Raw genomic sequence first — 22,319 nt, forward strand, 5'->3', positions numbered from 1 at the left:
GGGCGTTCAATCGCGTGCGAGTTCGTATGTCACGTGTGCTAACGTGTATGTAACTTCGCGTGTATAAATTCTATTTTATAACCGTGGGCGTTTCGCATATCATCGTATATTGTCTATCTCGAGATAATCTAGCATTTCGTCGAGTTCTTGCTATATGGGATACACACGAGTGCGATCGAAACAAAAACAAACGTCAAAACTTTTTTTTCACTCGCACTGATGCGAACTAGATGGGCTCGTAACTCAACGCACGGGCCGGTGGCGCATGGCTGAAAAGTCGCAATGTGGATTTAAGAAAAGATTCGCAATATTCTAAAATGATCGCGCGCGGTCCGTGAATCTGATACTTAATTTTTCGTGTACGGCTCAGATTCTAGAAGAAAGTGGGTTCTTCCATACCACTAGAGTTCCCAGTCATGTCACCATAGAACGTGTGGTCTACTGGATATGAGCTTCATTTTTTGAGTGGTCCAACTAAATGTATGGATCTAAGTTACTAGAACAGAGGGCGACGTGACCGAATCATGATGGCGCGTTTGCGGGTTCGCGTTTGAGACCGCGTTTAAACCTTCGTAAGTACTAAAACGTTCCCAATATTACCGGAGTGTTATCAAGTTTGCACGATCGCGGGCGTAGGTGTGCGTAGATGATCGCGAAGAGCTTAAGCCTTTGTATGTTGACGTATTCGTCGCGTGTGCTCGCGTGTATATGACTTCGCGTGTATAAATTCGATTTTGTATACCTGTGGCCATTCATATATTCGCGTGTTTTCTTGGGTGGCCACGGGGACCGTCATTCTGAAGTATGGTTTTCGGCGTACGGATCACATTCTGACAGGGAGCGAGTTACCCCATCTCACTAGAGTTCCCGGTCTTGTCGCCATGGAACATGTTGTCCAATGGGTATGAGAGCTTTATTTTCATTTAATTGGTCCAATTAGAGGCATGGACATAGACTGTTGGTACCGAGGAGACTTCCGGAAGTGCCCGATTCATGATCGCGTTTACACGGGAGATCGCGTTTATAAGTTTATGAGTGCTGAGACGTTCACCTTATCACCGGGGTGTTATAATGTTTGCGAGATCGTTGGATAATCGCGAAGGGCTAAAACGTTTGTATGCTGACATGATTTTGTAACATATTTGCGTGTGTTCTTGAATGGTCGCGCGAACCGTGAGATTGATATTTAATTTTCGGTGTATGGTTCAGATGCTAGCAGAGAGTGGGTTGCCTTACATCGCTAGGGTTCCTGGTCATGTCGCCACGAGACGTGTTGTCTAATAGGTATGAGCGTATTTTCTTAATAGGTCCAGCTAAAGACGTGGACCTAGGCTTCTAGGATCGAGGATAGACTTCTGGACGTGACCGATTCGTGATCGCGTGCATGCGGGCATTTTTGTAGGTTCCCGCTTGTGACTTCGTTTGAGAATTTATGAGTGTAAAGACGTTCACTTTATCACCGAGTTGTAAATATGTTTACAAGATCGCGGGCGTAGGTGTGCTTATGTGGTCGCGAAGAGCTCAAGCGTTTGTATGCATTCGATTTTGTGACGATTTTGACTAACCCAGCTGAAGGATGGTGTAGAATGGCAGTATAAAACTTGAAAAGAAGAGATAAAAGGCAATAGATGAGACATGTAATAGATTAGACAGGTACAAGATACCTTCAGCTATCATCACATGACAAAAACACATTAGTACTTCAAACACTACTAATTCTTGAACAGCCAACCCCCACACATATCATATACTTTCTCAATTATCTTTTTCTTCCTTGGTTGATTGTTGGTTGTGAGCTGGTAAAGAGAGGAAAAGCATAGAAAAGAAAATAGGCTCACATAAGCTCTCCTCGCCTCCTCGATACACCGCTATCGAGGCGTATTGTAATCAACATCTTATATAAATCAAATCCTGAGTAGTTGTAATGATAGGTGGATTATTGACATGAAAACTATTTAAATTCCAGTACAGGTCGGTCTCGATTATCCGGGGATTCGATTATCCGTGATTCGATTATCCGGGGAAAATGATTCGATTATCCGGGTGTTTTGAAAAAATATCAAATTTCAAATATAATGTCTTATTATAGTGCTAATTCGATTATTGCAGCCAATAGAACATTTTTTTGGGCAATTGGGTGGTCTATAATTAACCTCATCTTAAATTTTAACCTACCTCAAAAATAGCTTATATACGAGTTATTTCGCGCAAATTAACCTGAACAAACCAAAACTTGGAAACTAACTTCATGGATAAGAGCCAATATATAATAACCTAAATTGTTGTGTCGTTTGAACAGCCCCTCAGTCCATGGGAATACTCTAAATTTTAACAAATTGCTTAAAAATTGTTTTTCTTCGGATTATATCTCTGGTACTGTTTGCATTAGAATCAATCAGCGAGATAATTTTTTGAAAGATTTGTTTAAGGAATCAAAAAAAGAAAGTTTTTAGCGCCAGTATTGCCAAATATGCAACTTTTTAATTTTACACTAAAAGTACATTTTTCTCGTGATACACATATCAGTTACTGCAGGCCACATAAAATGTCATTATACCTACATTGCTTAGTTGGTTTCTGGCTATCTCTTGGGGTAATAATGACTTTCTTCTCAGGATTCTGTTTGGATACTTTCCAGGATTTTGATCCAAGTTTTCTTAGCATCCCAATGGAAACTATTTCAGATTTTCGATTGAATTTTTATTCGTATTTCTACGGTGTTTTCTCTGAATTTTGATGCAGGATTCTAGAGAAAAGCTTCTTAAATGTCTGATGGAATCCTTCTCAAGATAGAATTCCGCTGACGATTATGATTTATTCCAGATACTGATAGAATTATGGTCCTATTTTCATTGAAATCCGGTGTAAATCTCCTGCTCTGAGTTCCAGTGGACTTTGACACAATATTGCTCTTCTCCTATTATCCCTTCAACAATTGATTCCTGCTCAGAATTCTAATGGCATCTTTAACCCCCTCTTGTTGGTAAACAACCACGTTTCTAAATGACTATAACTTTTGGTTTACACAACGACAAGTAAGGCTAATAAATTCGACTAAGATCTTTCATTTGAGCATTAAAAGCTATAAATATTATCAGTAGAACAGAAGTTATTACAATTAATCTGATTAGGTTCCGCTGAAGCAGTGCTGCCAGGGATAGTTTCTGTTAATGGTTAAAATGAAATTTTGGAATATTTTGTTAACCTGGCAGTATTGTTGAAAACTGCTAAAACTTTCTAATTTAGATTTCCCTCAATTACCTTTTTCATGCAATAGGACTAGATCGGAAGGAAAATATTGAGCAGCTTCTAGCACTGCAAAAGAAGCACCTCTCTTTATTAAACCAGGTTTTTCGTGTTTCTTGACGCCAACAGTTCTAAGGAAAAATAGTTTTGGGACCTTACACGCGGTAGAAAAACGTAGGTCTAGAAATGGTCAACGAGATTCTGACAAGAGACCCGGCCGCCACTGGAGGTGATTTCAATTCTTGGGTAGCTCAAGCAAAGATGGATGATAGGCTATGTAAAGAGGGCGCCAGCAGTACTTCTCGCTGAGACGGCCAGGAACCCATCATCTACGTATCCTGTAGTCCTTTGCTAGTGATAAGTATGAGTGGGGGAGTTTGGGAAGACTACACGCGTAGTTATTACCTGACATTCCGGTACAACATTGGCCAACTAAATGATGTTACAAGGACAAGGACAAGGATCTCTTTGTGGGGGCGCAACACGCACTCTTCTAACTAGAATGAGGGTTAAAAGACATGTTAGCTATGATATGTAACACCACCACGTAAATTAAACTGGAACCAAGAAACAGACGACCCCCAGTTTACTTAGTAACTTTTTTTCTGGTATTCGAGTAATCGAATCATTTACCTTGAAAATCGAAGCCCGGTGTAATCGAGTTTGACCTATATTGCAAAAGACACACCTTACTAAAAATCTAGAATTATCTTAAAATTCTTACACAAATAGCTATAAACAACTGATACAAACCGTTAACTCGCTACTAATATTAATAATAAATGAAAAGTCTGAAAAATCTACTAGGGCCAAAATAGGTACATTTGCATTTACCATAATATTTATCCTGATCATTTTATTTCCAATTTCTCCACGAATGAAGATTAAATTCATAAAATAACGCAAAAAAAGTTTGATTCGATTGTCCGGGGTGAGATTTTTTTTAAATCCCCGGATAATCGAGTCCGACCTGTAGTAGAACTTGGTGCAAATAGAAACTAAAAAGAGCCAAGGTCTTTATATTTAGATAACTCTATTGAATCTAGTGTGGCTTGATGATACCCAGTACCTCATACCCACTTAGAAATATATCGCGAGGTAAACGATTATCAAGTTTTAATCATAATTTTCGAATCATAATTATATCCAAATTGTTTTGCTCGTATATCTGATATTTCACATACTTGATTATTACAGTATCTTTTAGAAGCATTTGAAATCTTTTGGAAACGTTATCGTATCATTACATTTTTATTTAATTTTGCAGTTTGTGAGAAACGCAAGCTGTCCGTCTTACCCACAGTGTCCGTCTTAGCCAACTTTCCCATAAGGATTAATTGCTCCCAGCCTAGAATCTTAAAAAAATACTAGTGTGCTTCCAAGGTAATGTCACCGTGCAATCGTTTTATTAATCTACATCCGATTCCCCGGACAGTTTTATATAAGAATTAATACATGTCATTCAGCCTCTTTCTGAAATGTGCGGTCCTTCTAGATATCTTCCATTGATTCCATGAACTGCAATGATGGATTACCGACTAACTACTTTGGATGAGCCGTATTCGACCTTATGAAGACAATCCTACTATCTTCTATAGAATCTTTGGACTTTTTTGCATAAGAAACACTAACTATGGTTGCCCCATTCAGTTTTCTTCCATGTTGTATAGCCAGTAATAAAAATAAACACTGACAAAAGGAGAATTAGGGTAAAACAAGCATGATAGCGTACTTTGCGGTCATTTTAAATCCGTGCAATCGATTCCCCAGACATTTGTACAAAAGGATATATTATTCGATAACCACTCTTAACGTTCTATCATGCTATTGATTAAAGTCGCGTTTTTGATACTTTTTGCCCACTGTGTATTAGTCACCAATTATAATCAGGGTAATGCCTTTATTTTTAAAATAATTCGTGTAATCTACCATATGATCAATAAATCAATTTGCGGCTAAATAAGACTTGCATATACTTCAATTTCAGTCCGAACCAGTATTTCAGAGCAGATCAAAATGATAGGGCCTCAAACTCGAGTGTAATAACTATCGAGGCCAATCCTCAATGCCACCCACAAGGTACTCTCTCGTGTACTGTTTAGCAGACTGTACCCGTTGGCTGTATCCTTTGCCGGCGAATTTAGACATTCTGCTTGGTTACTGAGATATACGAGAAAGGTGCTGAGAAATTTTTATTTTTTGCTTCGCATGACTGTGTCTGGGGATTGGCTCAAGTTAACTTGATGTATAAAAAGTTTTTATGTGTAAAACTGAGAAACACAATGATATAGTCATTTTCAAAACAAAAATACACGAATTATTAGGAAAAAATCAGTTTAAGTTTAAAAAAGGATATAGCATATTTGGCAACACTGTAACCAATAATAACTATTTTTTCTAGATTCCCTGACCCAGTTCCCTTAAAATGCATCTCACCGATTGTTTATAGACCAAATGAAGACAAAGATATGAATAAAAGTTAATAATTGATGCTTTTTTCTATGGAAAATTTTCCATGCACAATAATGACACGCCATACGTCACGTCCAATAGTACTGGCCAATCATGGCACAGTTAATAATTAAATTCTGGAAATTATTTTTTTATTTATGTTATTTATACAGTTTTATAAATCTAATGAAAAATTCATGAACATTTTTCTTATTGATTAGTGCAAACATAGTGTATTTCCATTCAGTACAATTAATGTTACTAACTTTCAAAAACTCTATCTTCTGCTTCTTACGAAATTTTGAAAAGGGGCGTTAGTCGTAGTCGCGACAAAAAACTCACTATGTCGTTCTAGAAGGTGTAGTGCAATGTCTAAACTTAACCCTAGAACGTTGCACTGGGGTACAAATGTACCCCACGCCTTGTGTGGAGCGGTGAGAAGATGAGAATTCGGCATTTACCGACACGGGACCCTAACCATAATTCAATTTAAAGTTTTTAGAAAGAGTAGGAAATACGTGGTATAGCCAGTAGAGTGGGACAAAAATAGATTCCAGCTCCGAGCAACTTTTTAGGTGCCATTTGGGTCCTAAAACAACTATGCAAATTCTTAGCTCAATCTCTGAAACTTTATTTTTGCGCCCACTGTTTAAAGTTTACATGGAATTTTGTATGGGAAAATCACCTTTCACAAAATAATTCCTACATGAGTCATCCATGTCCTCCTAAAAATAAATCGTTATGTGGCTTTTATAGGAAATTTAACAAAAAAACAAAGTCTAGAAGACTATGAACCGATTTGATGCTCGAGAAAAAAGTTATTAAGCAGAAACCGATTGATGATCTGACGATTGATAAAATATTCGTTTTTTCTAGCACCACTGCAGTTCGTTCTCCAATTATATGCAATTTTTTTTATGATCTTCTTTTAATGTGTCTAAATCTTTTATCTATACTCTTTGGCCACTTCGCAAGAGTTTTGAGAAATAAATTAAGGCTTCTTTTGTACATAATAAGAGAAAGTTAAAAATTTTGTATATAACTCGACAGTGATGCTATAAAAAGTGAAATTTTCATCAATCTTCAGGACATCAATCGGTATTTGCTAAATAACTTTTTCCACAAGCATTGGATCGTTTCGTGGTCTTCAAGACTTTGTTTCCTTGACAAATTTCATATAAAAATCAGACATCTATTTATCTTTTGGAGGCTGGGGGCGACGCTGAGAAGAATTATCTTGCAAAAGACAATTTTCCCATACGAAATCCCATAAACACTTTAAACCGTGGGTGCAAAAATATAGTTTCACCGATCGAGCTACAAATTTGCAGAGTTGTTCTGGGATCTAAATGGGACCCAAAAAGTTACTCGGAGCAAATTTTTATTTTATTTTTTCCATATAACCATGTCCCACTCTAATACCCAGCCTTCGTGGAAGCAGGTGTCAAAGTTGGCGTGGGGTACATTTGAGAGACTGAGAGCAAGAGTGGGTTAAAATTTTGCTCAGAGCAAAAGTGGGTTAAAATATTCTGTTAGATCAGAAATGGTATATTCATCACAACCTCAGACAAAAGCGGGTCAAATATTAATTCGCGCAAAAGTGGTTCGACAAAATTTTCAGAGCAAGACTGGTATAGAATAATAACCCACTTTTGCGCTAAGAAAAGAATCAGATATTTCTTATTCGGACTTATAGATAATGAAATTTTGGTCAATGTTTCGATGCCTTAGACATAATGAGATATAGTATCCGCAAAGCTTAGCAGACATCGGAAATGGAAAATTTTACGCCATTTTGAAATCCAAGATGGCGACTTCCGGTAATCACACACACCTAGAAAAAATCGTGTAAATTTACGTCTGTTGACCCTGACATATACGAGCATCAAAAATGATTCAGTTTTACGTTAGATTTTAATTTTACATGACGTTGATTTTCGTAAATCATGTAATTTTACTCCGCCTATGGTGTTTGTTTTGAATGGCAGTAAGTGTAATTTTATGTCATTGCGCAAGTAAAGTATTTGTTTCATGTAAAATTAAATGGAACATGGTAATGTTTCGTCATTTCGTGAATTACGGGTTATTAAATTGTGTCATGTTTGCAATTACGTCAGTGATAAAATTTATATTTTTTTGGTGTGCAAAATAGTGAAAACCGGTATCAATATGGGTGTCATTTGAAAGGGGGTGGTCAGTGGACACCGAAAATTAATGATTACCGCCATTATGAAATCGAAGATGGCGACTTTCGGTTACCACAAAGTAGGGAGAACCACCATGTTATTTGAAAGTGGGTGGTCAGTGGACACCGAAAATTGACGATTACCGCCATTTTAAAATCCAAGATGGCGACTTCCGGTAACCACAATATAGCGAGAACCGCTATCAATATGGGTGTCATTTGAAAGAGCTTGATCAGCAGACACCAAAAATTGACGATTAGCGCTATTTTGAAATCCAAGATGGCGACTTCCAGTTACCACAAAGTGGTAAGAACCACCATCGATATGGGTGTCATTTGAAAGGGAGTGGTCAGCAGACACCGAAAATTAACAATTACCGCCATTTTGAAATTAAAGATTTCAACTTCCGGTTACCACAAAATAGTAAGAACCACCATCAATATGGATGTCATTTGAAAGGGGGTGGTCATCAGATACCGAAAATTAACGAATTTGGTATTTGGTAGGTATTAATGCTTCCAAACCTGTTATATAAATTAATGCTATTCAGTTCTTTCTTTCCACCCCCTTTCAAATGACACTCATATCGATACTGGTTCTCGCTATTTTGTGGTAACCGGAAGTCGCCATCTTGGAAAAAGTGGTATATCTTTTTAACCCATTTTTGCGCTAAGGTTTTTTTATCCCATTTCTGCTCTGACTGGTACTTAAACCGGTTTTGTTCTCAATAAAACGTATACCTCTTTTGCTCGCAGTGAATTTTTAACCCACTCTTGCTCTCAGCCTCTCATTTGTACCCCAGTTTACGGTTGCCGTTAGCGTTTCGTCAGGTTTCGTGCTTTCAGTGGAAATGTGACGCGTGAGAAAACCAGTTTAAACACTGGTTGTTTTACCACGTAAGTAATAATTAGTACTATATAATCGTTTTTAATCATTTATTAAATTAATTTAAATTAATTTTGGAGTAGGAAAAAAATCGTTCTTATTTTCGTTGATTTTTATTATTTTATTGTTTATTTTTATAGTTTATCATAACAATGGCTCGCAAGTATAATTTGAGCACAGTAACAGATGTAACAGTAACGTTGCGTGTTACCAAAGTATCACGGGTCAGAAATATTTTTTACATTTCAATTTCCACCCCATTTCGAGGTATTTTCCAAATTCCGATTTTTAAATTTTCACTCTTCCAAATAATTGCATTTTTTTTTTCAAAAATGTCGACATTCCATTTCATACCTTTCTAGACCATTCTTTCAACTTTTAGAATCATTTAATTTTTTTTTTTAAATCGGTTGAAAATTCGCAAAGTTATAGCAATTTTTATGAAAAAAGTCGAAACTGCGATTTTTTTCACTCCTTTTCTTTTTGTTCAAACCAATTTATGTATCATTGATTTAATAAATTCCGTACTTTCACTTACACAGCTGTTTTCGCAATTAAAAAACGAAGAGAATGATGTATTATACATTTCTTTTGTTTGCATTTTTATCTGCGAAAATTACGATCAAACGCGTGGGGTAGGTTTGTACCCCAGTGCAACGTTCTAGGGTGGAAAAAGCAAGTGCAACGTACTAGGGTTTAATTGGATGAAACTTTATGTAAATTGTAATATCCCTTCAGGGATGTTGGTAGTTTAATTGTTAAATTATTTTGAGCTGGACATATTGATTCCGTCTGGGGAGTATTGATATTTTCCTCCTATTTTGTTGGGTAGTATCTCTTCCTTAATCACTTGCCAAACAGGGATACGATGTGAAGACATTGTACATGAGGTTGATTCCTGGTTTCCGACAAGTTAGACACAACACGGACAATTTGAAATTTGACCTTGTAACATTAAGTTAGGTGCTACACAGAGATCCCACATAGGCAATTCTGTTGTTCGCCAACCTTACTGCAGATGTGACATAGCGAAACAAATTCCTTGCCATTATAGTTACAGTAGCTAACAATTCACACCACAGCTTGACTAGGTCGAAAATCCAACACACCCAGTCCAGCCATTTGCCATTAGAGCTATAATTTCATACTTCACCGAGTGTAACCTTGCAGTGCGGAGACAACCCCTGTCACATCAACAAAAAGAAGGCATAAATGTCTTCGAATAGGCATAGAATAGCTAGGCACCCTTGCTCATATTTAGTTGATAATTGTGAACCCGTAAAAAGGGAAAATAAACGCATAACACATAAACCAGTTCAAAATCTAAATTGACAATGTAAGGAAATGAAAGTGAAATTTAATATGATCAACTTCGACTCAAAGCCGCGGTCACACAGTTCAACAAGCAGCAAACTATGCGACTAAAATGTTGACTCACGTAATTATTTCTAGTGTGCTAATTGCGTCTTGTTTCCTCTTCCATTTTGCAACCAAGCGTACTGTAAAGCGAGAAAATTTGGGAAATGTAAACAATCCGAAAATTCAGTTGGATAGGTACATATCGTACACAGGCTAAATTGTCATTTCCATATACCGCATTTGGTAGAAGCAATGCTCCACAACCGAGCGCTTTGTGTGGTGAGATAATGTAAAGTGACATACTTCTCAAGCTGGTTCGGTTCCACGGACAACACAGCATCGCAGCCATTTGTCATCGTAAAACGAGACAACATGAAGCATGCTGTCATAAAGACTGTCCAGTTGTGTCGCACGCCCGCATGTCGGTGACTTATGCTGGAATCGATTCATATGGCTCTATTGTTCAAAGTTTTATTCACTTATGAACTACCTTGAAAGTTTAATTGGCCGATTTTGTGGTCACTGTTAAAAGCTACATTCGCGGTCTTCTGGTGCGAAGATTCTTACGATACGCTGTCTATTATTAGTCGCAACGTACCCACAAAGCGACGACCAGAAAGAACGCAGAAAGTTTTCCCTTCCACCTTGAAAGTCGTAAAAACTTTACCACCCACCCGTCTTCGGTGAACTCCCGTCAAATCGTTGGGCGCATCACGTGCAGAGTTTTGATTTATTAACATGGAACCACATTTCGCATGGTAACCACTGCATAGATGGCGTGTCGGTGTGTCATTGGGTGAGTAGTGAAATCGATACAAACTAAACAAAATCTCAGGACTGCTTCGGGACAAAGTTACGACGCATATCCAAACAAACAACAGGGGAAGTTTTATCTTCCGGTGACACTGAAAGACCGCAAGAAGCAACAGAATAATTGATTTTGTTAAACGAAATAGATTGATTATAACCTACCGTAATATGCAGGGATGATACGAGTTCCTTGACTTACAACATAGCATACTACAATTTCTATAACTTATCCTCCACTTCAACCTTTCAAAAATATGGCTTATTCACTTACCTCATGCATTCCAATCGTCGGTATCGTTCGGAATTTTCAGTCTTCATTATGTTCATCAACTGCATGAAATCTATTCTTCATGTGGCTGGCTCGGATCAGAAGCTAAAGCCTGCACATGGCTTTCTCCCAGGTCTGAATCACTTTTTCCGGTAATTTGATAAGTTTCGCTTATATTCTTTGCTTTGAAATAACGTCCCTCAATTCAGTTGGCAAACAGCGATCGTATTGCCGTATCTTTAAATGCACCATATCTCGACAAACATATATTATTAGGGCTCAAAAGCCAACTGTCAAAATTTACTTTTTAGGGGGAAATTCCGGACGAACCGTTAATCGTTCAACACAGCCGTTAATAACAAACAAAAGAAAATTCGACAAACATATGAGTACGGCATAAAAGCCAACTGCCAAAATTCTCTTTGAAAGGAAATTCCGGATAAACCGTTATAGGTCAAACACAGTTCACAGCAGCCAATGAAAGAGAAAACTTTTCTCTTTTGTTTACTATCAGCATTTGTGATTGGCGAGTAAAGGTTTGTCCGGAATTTTCTTTCAAAGAGAATTTTGATAGTTGGCTGTTACGACGTAATCATATGTTTGTCGAGTAGTCTCTTTTGTTGATTGCTAAGCACCGTGCTTGGGTAATAGCGATTTCTCCAGAATTTCTTCTCAAAGTGAATTTTGAAATGTGAGTTTTGAGCCCTAATCATATGCTTGTCGAGATATGAACAATGCTCAGCAGCGCTCAAGCTGTAAGCTACCGCCAACTTTTCAGCATTATGGGTGCGCTGGTTGAAACACCTGATGCAGTCTTGTTTAAGGTTCACCTTTTTTGAGCATGTGTAGGAATTAAACGGTTAGTAGTATTCGTAGAAAACATTGTGTTCGGCTTTGCCACCGGTTTATCCATATAAAACCTTTCCAAAACTCTAAAAAAAGAATATCAGTCGATTTATTAGATCACCACGATGCAAATTACGCGAAATAGTTGGTGGAAAAGCAATTAACCGATCGGAATGGTGCTTTTGAAAAGTGACATAATTTGAATCGTAATTATCTAATAAATCGACTGATATTCTTCTTTTAGAGTTTTGAAATATGGATAAACAGGTGACAAAGCTGAACACATTTTTTTCTACGCATACTACTAAGCGTCAAATTCTTACACATGCTCTATATTTTTTTAATGTTGCCTTCAAAAAATGCTTAACAAATTATGTTACAGATTACTAACTATCAGAATATTTAAATATTTAGCATTTGTCACTATTTCGGATTATTCATCGTTTTAAAAATAATATGGACCAAACTATGTAACGAAAAAGTTTTGCTAGCCCAAAACAATAATAAAACAAAATTGATTAAATTTGATGATTTTTGAAAAAAATAAAGTTTTATTTTTTGGTTTTAAAGTTTTCAAAATTTTATATTGTAAAGTACCGATACTAATTTTAACACAAAAATATTACGTGATGAATGGAAACATTATTTTTTAAGTCGATGTAATAAAAATCAATCGATTAGTAACACAAAAAGTTGCAAAATCAAGGCGACTTTCACGACAAAATCTGGACACATATATTGAAGGGTGGATATTCAAAGTCGTATAACCTCTAATTTTTCGAAATTATTTTTTTTTTCGAAACTCTAAGCTGATGCTGTCATTTAGGCGAGAAGTGGAATAGTTTTATTGTGAGAATTTTTCAAAAATTGCAATTTAAACCTTTTTGACCCAGTGCCAACCATATTTCCATCAAGGTAAATATTCCGTCTTGATTTTGACGTTTTTCTTTTAGTTTGTTTTTATTTACGTCACTTTAAATGTGGTTTCATTCGTCACGTATAAAAAAGAAACTGTATGTTGAAAATTGCCAAATCTTGCGTTTGTTTATATTTTTCCATTAATTTACAAACATATTGGTTTATGAAGCAATATTTTAGGTCCTATATTTCCGGAGGAAATCATGGTTAATCGCGTCGCGAAAAACAAAAAAAGGACGCAACAATAGCAAAAGCACACGATGGCTTTGGGAAAACGCATACCAGCAAAAGTGATTCCCAATGGCCTAAAGCGGTTTTCTGTGGTACCGTAAACAGGGGTGACATTGATCAGTTTTCGAAGTAATCATTACATATTTTTAGACGCAACACATTTTTTTCAAGTTTAATATTTTTAAACCATGTACTGATGTATGGAGAACAAGATTGGATGATTTTACCTAAAATTGTCCGCTTGAAGCTATTTTTTAAAAAATGATTTCGTATTCCGGGGTGACTTTGATAACCTGCATGTTCACCCACATTAAGTTATCGATGTCAATGTTTTTATTCAAATGTTTGTTTAAACTAATTCTGGAAAGATACTCATTGTTAAATAGATGTTAATTGGTATTATACAAAGTATTCAAATGTACTTAAAATTCGAGTAACCAATATTCGTATAATTTGTGTCCAACTAGAATAAAAGATTCTGAAAACCTTTAAAACTGCTAAAATTGTTTTATTTCAGTGCTTTATTAATGTACAAAAAGTTTCATTCATTTTAACATATTAGAATATTGAACAATAAAAAAATGCTATGAATTTTAGCTTAAAATAATTTGAAATAATTGTTAACTAGTTTTACAAAAAAATATATTAAAAATAAACAAACTCTTAAAACTAAATTTGGCATATCCCAATCTAAAGGAAAATAAAAACTCTCTTGTAATTTATTACCTTTGCTAAAATCTGAGATTTATTTGTTTTATAAAATATCGACACTTCACGAAGCTTCGTAAAAATAAGGTAAAGTCAAGTTTCGGTTTTTTGTAGTTTTTGTACCCAAAAACCGAACAATATAATCAAAAAGTATAATAAATCAATATTTTATAAGTCTAGAGTAAAAATCATTCTAAATAAAAATGATTCGGTCGACTATTCTGGTTTAATAAGCGATCTACGAAAAAAGTTTCGAGTGATCAAAGTCACCCCGTATTTAACTTTTTTTTATTTTGGTTATAGAAGTTTTAGCCTTACGATCATTCGCCTCTTTGTCGGGTTAGAGAAATCTCTTTAGAAAAATCTCTAATCCTATGTGCGGTGCTGGGAATTGAACCCATATAAGCTACGTAAAAGTCAATCGATTTACCAATTACGCTATCTCCACCCCGGTATTTAACGTTACTATTAATTAAAAAAGTATGTCCAAAAATACACTCGAATTTCGTCTTATCGGCGAAGTAGTAGCAAGTGAAATTCGTTTTATTGACAATAGGGCATTGTAAAAAATCGCTAATTTTTGATTTCTCAAAGCACCCCCCCCCCCCCCTTTTATATTGTGATAAATATCAAGGGAAGCTCATATGCCAAATTTCACATCATTTGGACAATTTTAGACCCCCGCCCACCTCTCTTGAAGTTTTTTAAAATTGGTACTATGGGAAAATATGGAGGAAAAATATATTAAATGCTATAACATATAAAGTAGCACTCAGAAAATTACAATTCACCACTCTTTTTAAAGGAAACAACCTTAGTATTTTAATGGAGATATTTTCGCTTCTCGAAAAATGCCGGAGAGAAATCTCCTTAGTTTCATTTTTTTTTAAAATCAATATGTAATCCCCTAGTTGTAATTTAAAATGTAAAACAAAAGAAAATTGGCACCTTTAAGCTAACGCAAACGTGCTTTATCAAATAAACGAATTGAATACATAGACTTATCCAGCTGCGTTGGTATTGTGCCGTTTTGACGTTTAAATTGGGACAGGCCCGTAGCCAGGATTTTGTTTCGGGAGGGGCTTAAAAATTATTGCATAAATGTATTAATTCTGATGACTTGAAACAATCACTGGAAACTGAACGTAATTATGAAAAGTTCTTAGTGAAAACAATTCCAAAAATAAGACAATAGACACTAAAAACTCTAATAATATGTTGCCTGTTACAAGAAAGGCTATAGTGCATCGACGAATTAAATTTGATTATTTTTGATTTACAAGTTAGAAATTTCTCTAGTTACAAAAATGAATAGTCAAGAGCTCAAAGTATTAAGGGCTGCTTGAAAATGCTACGCTGCATGCTACGCTGCTTGAAAATGCTACACATTCGATACACCTTTACAATTTGTAGAAGACGCTAAATTGGAATGAGTAGAAAAATATCCAAAAACCCGTCTCATGAAACTTTACACGCATTTGCTAATCAGAAGAACGAAACCAACGTCAAGGTTGTCCCCATGAATAGGAATATATCAGTGTGAAATCAAAGTTTACCGTTGCAAAGAATGTCCGAACAAAGTGAATGTCGAAATTTGCTTCAAATCTTCTGATAAGGCAGGCGATTTGTAGATGCAGAAAATAGGTTCAACTCCTATTTTCATGATCAGGTTTCTTTCTACTATTACTAGCTCTTTGACTTCATCCGAAGTTTGCGTTAACTCGACTTTATGAAATTTTCAATTTAAATGATACTGATCATGTCGTAATCAAAGCAATCCTGAAAAAAACACATGTTTTTTCATTTGACTCTCATAGGTAATGGGTTAAAGACTATCTTCGACAACATTATCAGGCAACTCAGAATAACTATCTTTTTATCTATTTAAGTTGATTCTTTTTAGGTACTTTTTATATCATTGTACTTATGAATTAAAAATATCGTAGACTGATTTTCCTAGATCCCTAAAACTATAGTAAAAGTCAAAATGTAAAGTGAGTGCAAAAACTACTGATTTCACTACAAAGCAAGAATGCCTTAGCTCTATTGACTTTTGACAATCTTGCAAAACCGTTGTAACTTGAGAAGATTACCTAGATTAAGTAAATATTATATTTGAACATTTTGGTTTTATTTATTTATTTGAAGGTTTTATTTCGGAATTCGTGGGGTTTTGGACAATGTCAAATATATATTTCAATGATTTAATCTACTAATGGAAACTACCCAGAATTTAATCTACTGAGCGAAACTGCTCAGAATCTATTCACAAATCGAAAGAAAATTACTTAGCACTGATCACTCAATGTTTCTAATTTACATAAAATTTGGTAAATATAACATTGATGACACCAATATAACTAGAGACTATAAACATAGATAATAATTTCAGCATCACTTGCTTCCGACACATGGAAGAGAACACATCGCACTTGCACCTAATTTGCCGAGGCTTTCTTTTAGAGTTGTCTGTTTTAAATTACAGCAAATTATCCGTTTCCTGTAAAACGTTTGCAAAACTCTTTGCCAATTCATTAAACAAATATGAACACTAATCTGTTTAGTAATAGGTTTGTTTGTGAATAAAAATAATTAGCTCTTGATTTTTTTCAATCATCATCAAGATTGGAAGAGATGTATGATTTCTTGAAGAAAGTTGTAATGTTTGTCTGATTACATGTTTGTTTTATCACTATTTGGGAAAAAGTTTCAATTAAAGTTGTTGCACCTAACGCAACGAAGACGAAATGAGAAGATCAGAGCGCAATTCGGAAAGAACTCGTGTTGAGTGTATAGTAAAGATAGAAGAGTGATCTTGAGTCGATTTAGATTGGTTGATTTTTTCCTCTCTTTGCTCTCTTATTTAAGATTATCTCTCTCATTTTATTCCAAGACGAGCAAAAACGGAACGAAAGACTGTCACATACTTAAGACATGAAATCGAAACTGTTATCCCAACTTATTGACTTATAGATTCAATCAGTCCCAACATTTTAGTCCCTCTTCGTGATTGCCTATTATTTTACCACTTTTTGCCCGGTCCACTTTTAAAAGAATTTTTTTTGCACGTTTGTCGAAGATATCACGGATTTACGGATTAACAGTGTATTAGTACGGAACGAATTACTCGTAACAATGAAATGAAGCGTTAATAAAAATGGTATTGCGTTAAAATGACGCGAAATGAAAATTCTATTCTCGGCTCAATCGTTCTCAGATAAATTGAAATACTTTTTGTGTAGCGCAGAGTAGTGTACAGAGAACAGAGTGTACAGTGTGCACTGACCTAATACAGAAATTCAAAATTGTGCGCAATTCAAAAACTTATCATTTAAAAATAACAAACTGGGTCGTGGGTCTTTTATATATTTCCTTATGTAAACAATAAAAATAATATAACGAGTTTATGTGGTTGTCCTACAGATCTCGCGCAAGCGCTTAGCCATTGCACGTGGAAACCTGTTTACGAGGCGAGGAAATATTTTTTTCCTCACCAACTATGTCTTGGGGGGGAGTAGTTCATTTCTATCTCGCTATTGTACATTTCCGTGTCATCATCGTAGTTGCTGCCTTTATGTTCGCGAATATCTTCCTTGCTTTTCGCCCTCAATAATTGCCCTTCCAAATAGATTCCATTTCTCCCAAATGTGACATTAATCTGCGAGTAAGCGGTATCCGATCTTGTAGCGGAACATTCATTTTCTCATAGTCCATATACAGAAGGATCTTAATTATAGCATTGTCACACACAACCTTGTGCTTTAAGTTGTGCGAAATGAATGGTTTCGTCTGCACTAATTTGTTGAGCGCTAAATGCCTGCCATGATAGAACTGGATAGAGCCGGTTTCCGAAAGTCTAATCTCTATTTACACCTTCAGGATGCGAATGATCAATAATTTTATAATCACCGCATTTGGCTGGAGCACCAATTCTTGCTTCTGCTAATCACTAATCTCGACAGATTATTACAGCTACAATTAAAGTAACAGTCTCTTGTATTCTTCAGACAAGGCACACAATATAAAAGTTACTTTTTTGTTGTTCGCTTCGCACTGGCTCGAGCAAAAGCATAAAGCACACTGAATTTCGTGACCATTGTCTTCGGTGGTTAGAAATAGCCTTCTTTAACTTTTTCTCAATAATTTGTTCAAACCAAATAAGCAACAAGTTTTGTTAAGTCACCGGTTTTTTAAATTTATTTTTGAAAAATTTCGGGGGGGGGGCTTTAGCCCCCTAGCCCCCCCTCTGGCTACGTGCCTGAATTGGGAGGAAAACAAATCATTTGCACTGCAAATTGGGAGGAAAACAAACCGCTTGTGTGCTTAAGGGGAGGGCGGTAGTATAAAAATGCGAGATCTCAGTGTGCGCATTTTAAACGTCAGATATTGCGCACTTCCCACCAACCTGGACTCCGCACTTTCAAAGTGCGAGTGATCAAACTGCTACTGAAAACTGCGAGCTGTCAAAACACATGTATTTCAAGTGATAGAGATGGTACTTTGATAGACAGACCAGTCGAGCTAACCAGTCTATGAGAAGAATTTAATAGAAGAATAGCAAATGCGCAGTGCGGTTAGAATCCAGTTTATAGTGCCACAAACAATATCTCAATAAAAAAAAGAAACGCATCCAGAAAAGCATTACGTTTATCGTTTTAATATTTAACACAGAAACTAAACTTGCATAATGCATTGGAGACGAGCCTTCCAGTTGTGCTTTTTATTATCGACTATATTTTGCTGTTGATTTAGACAACCACATGCAGAGGTCTACTCGGTTCTCAGAGAGAATTTTCCATCAGTTCCAATTCAATAGGGTTGATACCGGCATATAACAAAGAAAACTAACTTTTTGTGTCTAGGTTTTGCTAAGCTCAATGCATGACCTTATCGGACGGACTGGAATGATATGGATGGGGCTAATTTGATGCATTTTATCCCCACGTACATAAATCCACTGAACTGGCCTGAATTGCATCCAATTGGGACCTATTCGTCCATAATAATCCGCCGGGAACTCTTGGGATTAGATTTCTAGGTAGCTGTTAGCATGTCAACCAAAAGAGAAGAGAACTTAATTCGGATATCTATCGGGGCTTTAAAAATACGTGTATGACAGGCATACAGGATCGGATAACACTAGCCGCACGACCAGATCTGGTAATCTGGTACGATTTTTCGGTTTGTCTGAATCAAGCCAGTCAAAACGTTGTCGCTTCCAACGGAGGAATTTCTTGTTTTGATTCGATTGTTTCGGATATAGTGGGCGCGTAACTCTTTGAATCAATGCGCACACAAAATGTAGCGAGGTCGAGTACAATGATAAATCTAACGCGCTAGGCCGAGCTGGCGTTGGAGTTGGCGTTCGTGTCATTTCCATCGTACTCAAGATGGTGATATTGAAATTGTCGCGAATGTCATACATTAAGATAGATCGGTTATCATCGTGAAGCCAAACGCGTGGCATACCGTGGAAGTTGAAGTTACTTAGAACCAGCTGAGGTGCGCATTTTGATCCCTAAAACGCTCCTACATAGTGTTTTTGCGGCTCTGAAGAATAATGTTAAAATTGTGGAAGAAAGTTAACTAGGTTTTCTATAATGTAAATACATTGTGTAAAACTTAGGAAAATAATAACTTCGGTTTTGTAACAGCACCCATCGAGGGACACTTTCAGGCGTTTACGAGGACTCTCAGGAGAGAAAATGATTCTGTTTCGAAAATTTATCTTGCTCTTTAGTCAGCGTAGAAATTAGTCGTGGCCGGTGGCGTGGCCCTCTTTAGCATTTCTTCTCGGAGTGGACCTCAAAAGAATGCTTCAATGTTTCCCCGTCTAATTTATATGTGGGATATGTTAACAGTTCATGCGGAGTCTCTCCGCAAAAGGAAAATTTTTCACGATTCTCTCTGCATTTTCCACTCCGTGCCTTGTTTCTACAATGGGTAACTATATAACCCTATTGTTTGCAACGTCGGTAATTCATCCGAACAGCTGGACGAGCCCCGGTCAAAAGAACAATGTAGGGAAGAATAGATCCGGCGAAAGGCTCGAAATGAGGCCAATGAGAAATAAGTTGTTTTCTTATACTCCTCGATTGTTGCCTAACGCAATTGCTTGCATACCAGAATTTTCATTGACTGAAGCGAAGGGTTCTCCCATATTTCGCAATTAATGCCCCTCCCAGAGGCTACACCATCAATCTCTACTTCCCGGGCGGGTACGTATACAAATACTTATTCGTACACGCCCGAGCAGCAAGAGAGCGTGTTTCGACAACCTGTGTGAGAGTGCCAACGCGAATCCGTGGGGTGACGCCTACCGGATTGTGATGGCCAAGACCAAAGGGGGCTCCTCACCCCCAGAACGGTCTCCGGACCGGTTGGCAACGATTATCGAAGTACTCTTCCCGTCTCGAGCCACAAGCCCCTGGCCACCTGCACTACGAGACAGTGCGGACACGGTCGAAATGGTGGCTCCAGTGACGAATGAAGAACTACTCGCAGTGGCTAAATCCCTAGCAATGAATAAAGCTCCAGGGCCGGATGGAGTTCCAAACAACGCTCTCAAGGCAGCGATCATAGCGAACCCGAACATGTTCAGGCTAGCTATGCAGAGATGCCTTGACGAGTGCCGTTTCCCCGATAGATGGAAAAGGCAGAAACTGGTGCTGTTGCCGAAGCCCGGGAAGCCGCCAGGCGACCCATCGGCGTACAGACCAATCTGTCTGATAGACACGACTGGCAAACTACTTGAGAGGATTATCCTCAACAGGCTCACCCCGTACGCGGAAGGTACGGACGGTCTGTCAAGCAACCAGTTTGGCTTTCGGAAGGGTAAGTCCACAGTGGACGCTCTCAACTCAGTGATAAATACTGCCGAGATAGCGATCCAACGAAAAAGGCGAGGTATTCGATACTGTGCGTTAGTGACACTTGACGTGAAGAACGCATTCAACAGCGCAAGCTGGGATGCCATCGCGCTCTCGTTACACCGGCTTAGCCTACCGGTGGGTCTGTACCGGATCCTGGAAAGTTACTTCCAAAACCGTGTACTGATATACGAGACCGATGCCGGTCAGAAAAGGGTTCCGATTACCGCCGGAGTCCCGCAGGGCTCGATCCTAGGCCCGGTGCTATGGAACCTCATGTATGACGGGGTTCTGAGACTGAAGTTCCCTCCTGGGGTCAAGATCGTCGGCTTTGCCGACGACGTAACCTTGGAGGTCTACGGGGAGTCAATTCCTGAGGTAGAACTAACCGCAGAACACGCGATTAGCACGGTGGAGGAATGCATGAGCGCGAGAGGCCTGGAGCTCGCTCATCATAAGACGGAGGTAGTTATCGTCAACAACCGCAAGTCGGCACAACATGCAGTTATCCATGTGGGAGAAGTCGCGATCACTTCACAGCGAAGTCTGAAGTCTCTCGGAGTCATTATAGACGACAAGCTGACCTTCGGCAGCCATGTCGACTATACGTGCAAGAGAGCGTCGACTGCTGTTGCGGCACTATCGAGAATGATGTCCAACAGCTCAAAGGTGTGCGCCAGTAGACGTAGGTTACTGGCAGGCGTTGCCGTATCTATCCTCAGGTACGGCGGCCCGTCATGGTCAAGAGCACTGAGGGCAACCAGTTACCTACAGAAACTGGAGAGCACCTACCGCGTGATGTGCCTCAGAGTGATATCTGCCTACCGCACGGTATCACACGATGCATCCTGCGTGATAGCGAGCATGATGCCAGTCGGGCTGGTCATTCGGGAAGATGAGGAGTGCTTTGAGCTACGTGGAAATAGGGGAGCCCGCGAGCGCACCAGGGTGACCTCGGTCGCCAGATGGCAGCGTGAGTGGGATAACTCCTCGAAAGGTAGGTGGACCCACCGGCTGATACCTAGCATATCGAGCTGGGTGGGAAGACCCCATGGGGAAGTTCACTTCCACCTGACACAATTCCTGTCAGGCCATGGCTGTTTCCGACAGTACCTCCACAGGTTCGGGCACGCGGAGGTCCCAGTCTGCCCGGACTGCCCAGGTGTAGATGAAACTGCCGAACACATACTGTTCGTATGTCATCGGTTCGACGTCGAAAGAAGAGCAATGCTTGACGTCTGTGGCTGGGACACAACCCCGGATACCCTTATCCAGCGGATGTGTCAAACGGTGGAGAAGTGGAACGCAGTCTCGGCTGCTACCATCCAGATTGCCAGTAGGCTACAGGTAATCTGGCGAACCGAGCAACAGACAACGGGCACGGCTAACTAGTGATTGGTTAGCTGGAGCGAAAAAGGCCAAGCGCAAAATAAGAGAGTGAATGGTCTGTTCATGCCGAGGTAGGTTGGCGCAGCGAATGGCAACCGCGTAAGGGGTAAACCCAGCCACCCCGAAGCAAGACAGAAGAGTGAGTGTATAGGC

This window comes from Topomyia yanbarensis, chromosome 3 (genome assembly GCF_030247195.1).
Source record: "Topomyia yanbarensis strain Yona2022 chromosome 3, ASM3024719v1, whole genome shotgun sequence".
Classification (NCBI taxonomy): domain Eukaryota; kingdom Metazoa; phylum Arthropoda; class Insecta; order Diptera; family Culicidae; genus Topomyia; species Topomyia yanbarensis.